Source organism: Pseudoliparis swirei, chromosome 4 (assembly GCF_029220125.1).
Source record: "Pseudoliparis swirei isolate HS2019 ecotype Mariana Trench chromosome 4, NWPU_hadal_v1, whole genome shotgun sequence".
Taxonomy (NCBI): domain Eukaryota; kingdom Metazoa; phylum Chordata; class Actinopteri; order Perciformes; family Liparidae; genus Pseudoliparis; species Pseudoliparis swirei.
In genome coordinates this window covers 25,737,861-25,751,382 of record NC_079391.1, presented here as the reverse complement: position 1 = coordinate 25,751,382, position 13,522 = coordinate 25,737,861, and the positions used below count along the sequence as shown (strand labels likewise).

General features: G+C 43.4%; 1 protein-coding gene across 3 annotated transcripts in view; it reads right to left on the bottom strand.

The window, feature by feature from the left end:
* Positions 1-11,555, bottom strand: part of adamtsl3 (ADAMTS-like 3) — a 48,489-nt gene extending 36,934 nt beyond the window's left edge. For all 3 annotated transcript variants that reach the window (XM_056412510.1, XM_056412511.1, XM_056412513.1), the window contains exons 1-2: positions 11,324-11,555; positions 3,885-3,990 (exon numbers count right to left, since the gene is read on the bottom strand). The gene's annotated coding sequence lies outside the window, so the exon portion shown is untranslated. The remainder of the gene's footprint in view (positions 1-3,884; positions 3,991-11,323) is intronic.
* Between the last annotated feature and the right edge of the window lie 1,967 nt (positions 11,556-13,522).

The following is a 13,522-nucleotide window of genomic DNA, read 5'->3' as shown; positions in this document are numbered from 1 at the left end:
AATGTGAATTGCGGTTTGATTACATAAACATCGTCAGAAAAAAAAGCTGCCTATCGTTATCAGTTTATTTTAGGTAAATATATGTGATCTGGAGATTGGCATTGCTACTTTCTAGTTGCTAGTCATAATGATATATCGTGAACACTAAAGTGTTTTGAAAAGGGCAAGAGGGGAGCTGATAACGTTAACAGCCATTTAGCTCCATTCAGTTAAAAAAAAAATGAAATGTGTTCCGATGTTTTTAAACATTGTAAAATGTAGTTTGTAATTGTGGCAGCGGGGTGTGTTTAGGCTTGGCTGCAGAGTGGGTGGAGCGGGGTTGTGGTTCAGGGAACGATGTCCGATTGTCATCAGCTGGGCTGATTTGTAATCAGCCCAGCTGATGACAATCTGTGTTTGTGTCAGGTGGACAGCGGCGGCGCACTGGCTCCGGCCAGGCCGACGCAGCTCCTGACGCGACCCATACCGGCCCCAGCAAACACCGGCACTGTTCCCAACCCACAGGTAGTCCCTCAAACACCAGGGCAGGAGTGTGGGAGGTGCGGGCAGCCCGGACACGTTCGGTGGGAGTGTCCGCTGACGGAGGTGGGCCAGGTGATCCGGGTTGCCGGCTCTCCAACGCGGCGTACCGGTAAGAATCCAGGGGGGTATACATCAGGCAATGGTGGATTCCGGCTGTACACAGTCTATGATCCACCAGAGCCTGGTTTGACCAGGGGCATTGGTGGAGGCATTGTGGGTGAAGATAAGGTGTGTGCATGGGGACATTTCCAAGTATCCTATAGTGCAGGGGTCGGGAACCTATGGCTGGCGAGCCATATATGGCTCTTCCGGTGACGGCATATGGCTCCCAGACAATTTTGAGTAAAAAAAAACAAAGTCTCCGCCGGCCCCCCTGTAATTTTCTCTATCGCGCCAGATTACATCAGAAGTAAATTAAGGTCCCTTTTCTTAAAGACGTCTTTGTTCTTTTATTAAACTAAACAACCGTCTGTTATTGATCGTATCTACACACAAGCATGTCATTTATGTTTCTACGTGTCGCTTTAACACTTCTCGGCCCCCTCCCCCCCGTAGCATCATGCAGCACCAGAAGTCGCATTGAAAGCACCTATCTCCTCTTTTTTTTCTCCTTAAGGATGAATTTTCATCTCTCAATCACACATTACTAACTCTGCTTTCTCCCCTGATTCCTTTTGACTTCACGTCTCATGGGGTCATCGGACCCTATGAGACGACATAGATCCTATCTGCCTGATGGATCATCGAGGTCTGGGTCGTGGAATTCCTGCTACCGACGACGCCACTGTCCTGTTGAGACTCCGCCCACTGTTGAGACTCCGCCCACTCCTCCTCTCTACCGCCATCTGCCTGATGGATCGTGGAGGTCTCCATCGTGGAATATGTCTACTATGAACTATTCATACACTGTCACATTCATTGAATGTATTTAAACTCTAAATCTGTCCTTCTGTACACATTACATCTATTGCACCTGTCCATCCTGGAGAGGGATCCTCCTCTGTTGCTCTCCTGAAGGTTTCTTCCCTTTTTTCCCCCTGAAGGGTTATTTGGGAGTTTTTCCTGGTCCGATGCGAGGTTTTGGGGCAGGGATGTCTATGTGTACAGATTGTAAAGCACTCAGAGACAAATTTGTAATTTGTGAAATTGGGCTATACAAATAAACTGAATTGAATTGAATATTTAATTTATTATACGTTAAAAATACTATATGGCTCTTAATGAAATATATTTAGAAATATTTTGCTTTCATGGCTCTCCCAGTCAAAAAGGTTCCTGACCTTTGCTATAATGTCAGCGGAAATTAGACAACGTGAAGGTTGCGGTTAGCTCCCGCCTTACGCACCCCCTAATCTTGGGAACAGATTGACCAGGGTTTGATAAATTAATGGGGAAGGCTGCGGGGGTGCCTCACGTGGAGACTACGCCGGCTCCTGAGTTTCACTCCATGGAAGAATCGCCACTCGAGCAGTCTCGCGACGATACTCTACTGGTGCGCCCCGACGCAGCGCAGACATATCCGCACTTTACAGAGTGAGCCGTGACACTCAAACAGGGCAGGAAAACACCTAGTTCCTGGTGCCGAAGAGCCACCGGGAAATGATTTTCTGCTGATGCTGCGTCCGCACGCTGCATATGCTCCGGCTTACTTGGATGATGTGACCATACACAGCACCACCTGGGCGAAGCATGTGCAGCGGGTGGGCGTGGGCGGGGCTTACGGCCAACCCGGGGAAGTGTGCAGTTGGACGGAGGGAGGTATGGTATCTGGGGTACCACTTGGGCGTCGGGCAGGTGCGCCCTCAGGTGGACAAGACCGCCACCATCAGCCCAGCTGATGACAATCTGTGTTTGTGTATCTGTGAGTCGGTCTCCATAAAGGAGCGGGAGGGACTGAAGACTGGAGAGCAGAGACTCGGTCTGAAAGCAACAATATATATTAATGAATATCCCTCTGGTTGCTCATCCTTGGTGCTTAGGGGGGGGGGGGGGGGGGCCACAAACCTGTCACAGTAATATATAATTATAATATTCTAAGAATGTATAATTTATAATAAGAGATATTTTCAAATCAATATAAAATACATATTTGAAAGATAATTACTTATTTGACTTCCTCACACAAGATCTCAGCAGCTTATAATACCTCAAAAGTAACATTCATACACATTAAATGTATTGTTGCGCTTCACAATAAAAGGATATTTAGGACTACACTAAACACATTTGGGGCACAAGCCGACCGATAGTGCCAAAGTCATACATTTCAAAATATTACACATGGTGGCATTTGGATACACAAAATAGAATAACACAATACAGCAATAATAGTGGTTAGACATGATTAATTAAACTTGGTGGAATGGTGTATCAAAGGCCAAGGGGTAACCTTGATGGAGGTATGCACTCTGTGTGCTTTTCAAGTTAATAATTAGATCTGTTTCACATTTTGTTCATGTATATTTACTCTTAACTGGTTTCGTATTTGTGCTGATACTGGATACTAAGTACTTTGAGTTTAATCACTACGGGCCAATATTTTGTGTTGTAACACTCCAAATGTATGACCTTCACACCATTTCTTTCAGGTGGTGAATCAACTTTATTTTGAAGCCCAAATTCTAGGTGGCTCTGTACAGGTCATAAGCAGGGAACATTCAAACCATCAAACTTCAAACACAATCCAAAGCTCACCACAATAGCAAGTCCCAGCGCTGAAAATAGATGGAGGAAATATTCCTGCAGCTCCAAAGGGTTCAGTGCCTTTATTAACAAATGCCGTCCAAATAAAGGCGTCTTTGCTGGGTCGATCATGAACAACACCAGGTCCACAGCAGCACGTTGTCAGGGATTAAGTATCTGCTATATTTGCCAGAGAAGATCCTGCGCTTCATAAAGGTGTCATTCACCCAAGCTAATGCACATGCACAGAGACTGGCAAGCTGCCCAGCTGCCTTTTGACCTATGTAAACTACTTGATTCGGACTGGGGAGATCGAATCAGGCCACGGAGCTGAAGGCAGCCGCAGTGAGAAGCCACAGGCTGGGTATGCAGTGTGTCCACCCAGACTTGGTTCCTCTAATTGGCTCAACGTTCATTTGATTCACCAAAGACTGTGATGATACGCCATGTGAGCCAGGTCATCAAAGCAAAGATCTATGAATATACAAAAATATAATAAGAGTTTCTGTCTGATGTACACTGAGATCAGGAAGGTGTTTCCAATATGTCATAGAGTCAGTAAAGAGAGGCACATATAGTGCAGTCATCTATCTATCTATCATCTATCGATCCATCTATCCATCTATCTATCTATCATGTCCGTCCATCCATCAGTCGATCCATTCATCCATTTTCAGTACCTGGCCAAAGGGAAGCGTGAAGAAGATGAAGACAGCCCTCCAGAAGATAAGTGACTCCATCTGCATCAGGAGGTCTGGGTCTCTCTACAGCTGGGTGAGCCCCAACCTGTGCGCAGAACATAGACACATCATGTTAAAATGTTTCTGCACTACATTAGACCACAAAGATCAAATATAAAACAAGTGAGTTTTAAGAAGAGATTAGAGGATACATAACTTGAGTACCACATCTCAATCAATAAAGACTCTAGAACAGGATCGCCAACCTTTTGAAAACTGAGAGCTACTTCAAGGGTGCAAAATAAAACGAAGGGTTACTTGTTTGAAATAAACTTCACGAATAACAAATTTGCACAGATCACCTTTTAGTGAGTCGCCACTACGTCCACGTCATTTGATTATTACACGTACAGTAATAATAAATATTTTGAGAACAATAGGTCCTCCGTTCAGACTGTCAGTGTTCGGGCCCTAATAATAATAAGCAGCGTGGCTATATTTGCGCGCGCCTCAAGTTTATTTGTTTTTGTATTGCCAGTTTCACGGTCTAGCTCTGTATATAATTTGTTGTATGACTGTAATACCGGTTTATGGTGGCTTATTCTAGAGTCAGAAGTAAATTGAATACGTAAAAAAACATTTTAATGTCATCATGTATAAATTGAAGGCTATATTGAAGTTAGATCTGTTATAAAAAGTGCTTTCTGTTGTTTTAATGTCATATGCAGTGCCTCAGGCAAATGCCATAATTGCACTCTCCAACATGTTTGGTGCCGAGGTGACTGATGTTGCAAGTGTTAGCAGCACTGGCCAAAACGGTGCCTCAACCACTCTTCTGTTTGACACAAGTTTCTCGAGTGCATCTATGGTTTATCTTTCTTTATCCTGCATCTCTCTTTCCTCTTCTTGAATGTGCAGCAGCCACAGAGCCTCTCAAAGCTGCCAACAGACATGTCGTTACTAGCTAACAGCTGTAACCTTACCCAGCAGTGCGGCGGTGTCATTTTGTAAATGTACGCTTATTTGTTTCACAAGTTGCTAAAGTGCCACACATTGATGTGGGCCTTAATTGTGAGTTGTTAATTGTTATGTTGCAAAGTTATTATTATGAATGAGCAGTGCAAGTTTAATATCGTACTAAAAATTAGAATCGGTATACTGTATCTAAACCTCACAGGTGGTGTGATATGGAGTTAACATCCTGGCAGCAGTGGTTGCTATTAGATGCAGTCTTTGGATGTTTGGTCCTCTGATACCAGAATGAAGTGTGGTGCATTAGCCAAGTCTGGAGGAGATAAAAGCATGGATGACCTGATCTTAGTTAAATGTCCCAGTATGTATAAAGCAGGAAAGCACCACATTACTCTCCTGAGTATCAAAAGACATATTTAAGTCAAGTGGTACACCGAGACGTTATGGACCTCATTATTAACATCATTAGATGAGGCCCCCTTATGCTGCTTTGGCTGGGCAAGAAGGGGTAATTAGAAACAACAGGAAGTTCTTCAAGCATATTCACAGTAAACAAGAGAGGATCCAGAAGAGACCCATGGAGGTCAAAAAGGGGAAGAGGCATCTGTAACAGCTCCACGGCCGTCACCCGTGGGTTTCCCCCCAAAGCACCAACGATTCGACAATACCTAGGTTCTGTTCGGCAACATTCTTTATTTACCAGCAGACCACAAGACTGCACCTCTGCTAACTCTCCCAAACTCACTCTGTACTGCTCCTTTTATTGGAGCAGCATCAGCTGCTGGCTGATCGCCAATCAGCCAGCAGCCGAGGCCAATTAGAGACCCCTCTAGCTGCCACACAACCCTTTATTCAAAAACAGAACAGATAGTGGTTTACTCGCGTGAGTTTACTCGCACAACTATTTGTGGTTTATTTGTGTCGGAGAGGGGGCGTGGCTTATCTCTGTGGAAACCATTATCATTTCTGCCATCCACCATGTAATAATTAAGCACTATTTCTACTCCCACACACGTCGGAACATCAAATAGTGTCTTGGTTAATAACATCAGCGCTGCTAGCGTAGCAGCAGACAATTAGATTCAACCAAGGGCACAACGTCAGTGATGACGAGTGGACCATCTCAACGCTGATTGGCTTTCGCAACGCAGCATTATGGTCTTTCCTCTACCTCCACTCTGCTCTTTTTTTGTTGCTCCGGTCTGCTATGCTCCAAGCTCAACTTTTTTTTTAATACTCAAACATCTTTGCGACTACTTTCGGACAACAGGAACAACAGCTCTCTTCCAGAGACTGTTTGTAGTCTCACTTAGCATCATAGCTAGGCTAACATTAGCATTGAGCAACATAGAAGGGTACATCCAATCAGAAAAAAAGACTAGGGGATCGTGACACCCAGCCAGTCAGTTTACTCTCTCCAACATACAGCCAATTAAAATGTGTGACATCATCTGTAAAGACGGGTCTCCAAGCATTCTATACCTACACTGGACAAAATATCTTTGTGTGTTACAATTTGACCACACCTCTCTGGTGTGAACTCTAAAGGATCCAGCTGCTATACAATGTGAACTATTACCCCCATTAAGAATGATGTGTCCTCAAGATGATGTCAAAATAAAGTTGCTACTTTATTTATTATGGTCTCAGTTAAGAATCAACAGCATCTCCAAAAAAATTACATAACCACAAAATATAACCTTAGGGAGCAGTGGCGGTTCATCCATAGGAGGCGCTAGGGCACCGCCCCTCTTAAAATTTGGAGATGAAAAAAAATGGGGAAAAAAATCCTGTCAAAAAACATTATATGCCAAATCATTTAAATAGTAAATATACCGTGTTGACGCGCTAAATGTGTGTGGGAGACCGTAAGCCCCTGTCAACAACCACTTAAGTTAATGTGAAAAAATATAATATATCGCCATTATCACGGAGAGAATCCCCTCCCCTTTTCCGAGGCGGTCTAACGTGTGTGTACAGCATCGATACAACATTTCAGTCGTTTTGACCGGCTTCACATTGGCGGATGAAACCGGGAATCTTGGGGCGCACAAATGTGCGCACGCGATTGGATTATTCGGCAGATCAGAGACCCGTATGTTCCCTCAGCCCATAGAGCAGTGTTGCCAGGTCCGCGGTTTTCCTGCGGAATCGGGCCACTTTTGAAGTGTTCTGTGGTTGAATTTTTGTCCTTGGTTCGGGTAGACCTATTTTGCATGCAAATTACATGAATATCTTTAAATAAAAATCCATATTTTAAATGAAATAATTTATTCATACCCAAATCCTACCAAACTGATTCCAGATCAGCACGTACACACATTTTATTTATGATAATATACTGTATCTAATTACACAAGGCCATTTTAGGACCTAGGTGAAATAACTTGAGGGAAAACTGCTTTTAATGCTGGCAAACTAAACATATGTTGTTACTTTGTAGATATTACAATACATTTGGCAATGATAGCAATGCTGTTGGACTTTAAAAGCAGTGTATATGGTTTGGCACGGGCATATTTTGAGTTCTGATATTGGGCTGGTTTTTGGGCTGGTTGTGTCACACAGACCTGGCAACCCTGCTGCCCAGAGCTCCACGGAGGTACGCGAGCAACATAGCTAGCAGAAGCTTTATGTTAGTATGGCGTCGGCGACTGAAAACTCTGGTATCTCTACACCAAACACCTTTCAATCGACGGTCAGATATTGACAAGAAGAGGCTGAAAGAGTTGGGACCCGAACATCCGGATTTAAAAATTCTGCAGCAAAGCGCTGACCGCGGGAGGACGTACACCCGGAGGTTCTCCTCAAGCCTATATGCTAACCGGAGCTGGTTAGCTGAATGCTCCATGAGTAATTCGTTTTTTGTTTCCCCTGTCTGTTATTCCAAAGTCCTGGGACGGAAACTCTCTGGACTACAACGGGGTGAGGGATCTACAGAGCTTCAGACAAGTGTAAAGCACGAATCTTGCCGCAGTTATCTAGCTAAGAACATGGAGCTAACTCGCTAACAGCATGAAGCTAACCCTGTTTGCAGACCGAACTGGCATCGAAAACACAACGAAGAAGTTCTGAAAAACAGACACATTCCCTCCAGAATAATGGAAACAGGCTGGTTACAGACATGATTGACTTTAACCAGAGTTATTGAGAAGTTTGACCACTTTAAAGAGAGGAGGCTACTTTTCTTTACATATCTACTCTGTCAAACAGTTAGAAATGCACTCTGTCATTTCTTGTTTTCAATGTATTGTATTTTATTTTTGTTTGTTGTTCAACGATATTATTGAGTGTTTGTGAATTTTATTTTAATGAGCTATTTTTATTTAGCGTTATTTTAAAAAATCTGTTTCCTGCGGAAATTGCTTTCCATCTGTTGCACTTCCTGCTCCTGAGTCCGTCTTTCCGTCACAATGGTTTTATATTGCCGAGGGCGAGTTGAGTGAAAAACGATTTTGCACTATTTTGGCTATATTCTTTAATAAAAATTAACCGTTTATGTTACATACAGTAATCGAATGTTAATACGATCCCGGCGTCCAGCTGTCGTGTCATTTAGACCAGTGGTTCTCAAATGGAGGTCCGCGTACCCCTGGGGGTACGTGAAGGCACTCCAGGGGGTACGTGAGATTTAAAAAAAAATCTATTTAAAATTAGCATCCATTCAAAAATCCTTTAAAAATAGTTATTTAATAAATATTCAATAAAACACAAGTGTAAGTTCATAAACTGAATTGTATATTAAGTAGGCAATTTAATTTAATTATCCTAAAAACCCAGAGTCTCCCCCATATCAGGATGGTTTGACCCAACGTGGCACACGCTTAACGGTCCTGACCCGTCTATCACTGCCGGCTTTTAAACTCAAATAATGAAGTCGTGGTTGAAGCGTAGCAGCAATGCTGCTGAAAACACGGAGGGACAAGTGCCAAAGAAGGCCAAACCAGAGCCGGCAAAATCCCATCAGTTTTCAGATGACTATGTTTTAATGGGATTTACGTCCACGCAGCGCCGCCGCTCCCATAACGCGCGCTACGCGCTGCGCGTCGGGCACCAAGTCCTGAGGGGGCACCACAAAATAGAACAAGAGATAAGGTGAGCACACTCTCACGAGCACCCCCCCCCCCCCCCCCCCCCCTGCACGGACGCAGCGGCCTCAATGACGGGCAGCGCGAGAGGACTCATAGCGCGCATTAAAAAAGAAAACCCCGACATGAAGTGGACTCACTGTGTCACACAGGGAAGCGTTGGCGTGCAAGAAATTGAGTCCTGTGTTACATGACGTTTTGAACGACAGCGTCAAAGTTATCAACTTCATAAAGTCAAGGCCACGCAATGCACGCCTGTTTCGCCGCCTTTGTGAAAACATGGGAGCTGAACACACAACACTGCACACAGAAGTACGCTGGCTCTCTCGAGGGAGAATACTCAACCGGCGGTTGGAATTACGATCTGAAGTACACACCTTTCTGATCGAGCACAGGTCTCCCCATGCCACCTTGTTCCAGGACACAAACTGGCTTGCAAAGCTGCTATCTGGCAGATATATTCAGCAAACTGAACGAACTGAATGTGTCTCTGCAGGGCAAGAAGACAAGCATTTGTACATGTATGACAAGGTGGGTGGCTTCCTGAAGAAAGCAGAGCTGTGGAGAAGGTCCTCTGCAGAGGGAGATTTCACCTGCTTTCCCCAGGTGGATGCTTTTCTCTCTCGTGAGGATGTGGACAGAGCTCCAGTCAAGTCGGTCATAGTGGGACATTTGATCAACGTGATTAAAGATTTTCATTCCTACTTTCCTGACCTGGAGGATAAATCTGTACAGCTGGATTGGGTGAGAAACCCATTTCTCTTGTCTGAAGCAAAGAGAAGCAAGCTACCTGTCACTTATCAGGAGAAACTCCTGGAAGTGTCATCTGACCGTGGCCTCCAGATGAAGTTTGCCACATCCACACTCACACAGTTTTGGGTGTGTGTGAAGCAGGAGCACCCTGACCTGGGACAGAAAGCTTTGGAGCAGCTGCTGCCCTTTGCCTCCACATATTTATGTGAGGCCTCCTTCTCTGCAATGACTGTGATCAAAACAAAGCAAAGAAACAGACTGTGCCTGGAGAAGAGCTTCATCACAGCAGTGGCCTCGCTGCCACCAAGACTGACAAAGATCCTCAGTGAAGCACAAGCACAAGTTTTTATTCAGTTTAATGCAATGTTCATTGTTGACAGTTTAATAAATCCGACACTGATGGCACAGTGCTGTGTATTACTACTTTTTTCTTACCAAAGATTATTTGCGCTGGTTAGGGGATACTTGGCTGAAAAAAGTATTTCACAGAGGGTACATCACTGAAAAAAGGTTGAGAACCACTGATTTAGACTGTCAAAATATACATTTGGTGGCGGTTTCATTGAGCCACTTTCTAGCTCATGTAGTTATTTATTTTGTCCATTAGGGGTCTCTGTTTTCCCCTTGTATGTTACATGTCATGGTTTTTGATGAGAATTGTTATTATTTAGATTTAATGTGGTCCTGTCTTCCATGGACAATGTTTTTTTTATTGCTGAGGGAAGTGGAAGTGCAGAGACAAATCAGAAGGCAAATGTGTGTGTTCTGTTGTCTTCTGCAGAATAAATAAGTGCTGGGAAAATCCACCATCTGAGCCGACTTCTTCCATGCCCGTTCCACATCAGTTACATCTGCTCTGAATCTCTTTCATGTGAGGGTGAAACTCTTTTATTTTGCAAACCTCTGAAACCCAACCCCATGTTCCTTAAAGCTGCTCTGAACCTCTCATGCCCAAAGTTACAGTGTGTTGATAGTTGTTGTTGGACAGTGTTGAGCACGCTGTGTTCTTGAAATAAAGCTTTGTTTTTTACAATATTCTACTCAAAACCTCTCTTCTTCTCATTGTTAAGTGATATTTAAACCACTGCGCCCCCCCCAAAAAAATGTCACCAGCCGCCACTGTTAGGGCGAACAAGACTATAGCCTACTCCTATATTGTTAATGAATACTAACTCAATGAATCATCATATTGACGACAACATAACAAAGAAAAAGAAAAAGCCAACATCAAAAATAGTTAGTGTCATAGAGGGGACTTTATTATTTTGTTTCTTATGAATAAAAAAACATCAATTTGGAATGATTATGTTTCAGGTTTCAGGCTTTTCGATTACATTATTTTCAGGCTTTTTTTTTTTTATGGAACCAATTGAAAAGTCCCAGCCATCTGGTGAAATCAAAATAATTGTGGCCGAGGAATCCACCTGCGTCCAATTACCATGAAGCGCGTGCAGAGATCACAGCGACTTTCGAAGTTTCTACGCCTTGCACGCGCCGCAGCTGTTCGCGGAATCATCCGCAGCGCCGAGCCCCGGCGGGCTGAGTGCGGCAACAAGGAGCCGCCGTGAACCCGTGCGCTTCCCGCCTTACGTGAGGGCTCGTGAAGGAGCGAAATAAGCACCTTACCTTCAGAGGGGACGAGGAGGGGTGGAGGGGCGATGTCCTGCGCTACCTATGCGCTTGTATGGAAATGCAACATCAGTTCGTTTCCACAAACAGTACAGTTCTCCACCGAACCCAGGTCCCCCGGCGTCCACGCCCCGAGTGAAACACACAGACGCGTCCGAAAAGTGATATAGAGATACCGGCGCGGTGTCGTCGCAGAAGATTCAGCGTTTCTCCGGTAAAGTGTCTCCAGGCTCCGGGCAGCGGACAACCCGTCAGCCTGCCTGACACGCAACTTGGGTCTACAATCAAGTCACACACAGATATACAGCTTCCGGTTATTCATTTCAAAGTAAAACACAATAAAACGAACGCGCTTTTGTTGTTGTTGACATGACTCTCATTCGTACATGTATTTATTTATTTAAATAAATTAAACTCTTTTACTTGTGTCCATCGTGATGCTCTCCCGAATATTTCTTCCCTTTTTCACCCCGTTATAGTTATTTTTGGGGAGTTTTTTCTGATCCGATATAAGGTCTAGGGACAAAAGATGTCGGATGTGTGCAGATTTTAAAGCTTTCATGCGGCACATTTGTAGTTTGTGACTTTTGGATATACTAAATATATAGAATTTAATTGAATTAATGTGGGTTCAGACGAGACATTTGTATGTCATAGATCAGCTCAGGGCAACATTCTGTTGAAAAACTATTTCCATCCTCGGGTCATACATACCTGTACACTGCTGATTGAAGGGATAGTTTACTCAGCGGCTTAGCCGATTCAGTTTGGTGGTGAGACAGCTAACAAGCTGCATCCTCAGGTTTATTTTTTTGTTTTCTTTGTCATTTGTGATGTAAAAAAACGTTGATTTGAAAATGCTTGTGCAGCAATAGGAAAACCTCCTGACGAGGTGTTGAAAAGTATTTTATCAATCGATATGTCTCCCCCCCCCCCCCCCCCCCATGAACTACACTTCACCCTATATCTAACCCAAACCACAGAGGGGAATGAAATGCTATTCGATGAGGGAACAGACTCATCGTGTTCCCTTCTCCTACTGTTACAAAAACATATCCGAACAATGAACGTCTCAGAGGCGTCACGATAAATAAACTAATCCGACCCCAAATTAGTGATAGCTGTTGTGGCCTGGAGCATACCATTAACGTTAGTCTGTAGAGCTCAAATGTGTCTGAATTGGCTTACTATCACGTCACATCAATGTGGAGGCCAATGTCTCTGATTCTATTGGGGAATCAAAAAAGAAAATTAATTGGTTTGTCTACTGACTAAGCAGCTGTAATAAGCATCTAAGATTACATTTTTGTTTCTGTGTATCCCAAATGTTCTAATGGTAATGTACATGCTTTAATTCTGAAGGGATATTCAACTAATATCTGGCTGCGCCGTGGTCTGTCTCTGGTAGCTTGATGCATCACTGCGTAGCCGAGTCTGACGACCAACCCCTGTGCCATGTGATATGGAGGAGCAGAGGAGGTGTGACAGAGAACGAAAAATACAAATACAACATAATATAGTATAATACTAAAAATGTAAATTTAAAAAGAGAAAATGTTAAAAATATATGTATAATTTGTATTTTATATGCATTATACTTTGTCGTGAAGCTATACCTCAACCAATGACAACGTGGAAAATGCTGCTGTGTATGTATCGAAACATGATATATTGTATTCCTTATGTGCACTGTGGCTCAGAGTGAGAGCAGGCCGTCTTTCAATCAGAAGAACAGCGGTTGGAGTGCTTCGTTGACCCTGGTGGATAGAGGCACCTTGCATGGTAGAGTGTGAATGGATGAATTACATGTGATATTGGGCTGTATAAAATAAAATGAATTGAATTAATCATTTACCATCCAAGTTTCTGCCACAAATACTCAAAGCTCCAAATATGGATTCATCCACGTCAAGAAATGCACTACTTTATTTTCTTCGAGTACCATCTGCTGAAAACTACAATTAACGATCAGCAATTTTCAGTTGTTAATTTTTTTTTGAAAAGTTGATTTCTTGTAAATATTTTCAGGAGGAACCTATGTGCTTCGGGCTAAGTGCCACACACAGTGTTGGAAACAACATTTATTGAGAGAGGGAGTTCTCCAATTCAATTTATTTTATTTTGTAATTAATTCACACAGAAGGAAATAAAGAAAGGTGGGCTTCAGGAGGGCCAGGGCAGAAGGAAGGACCCAAG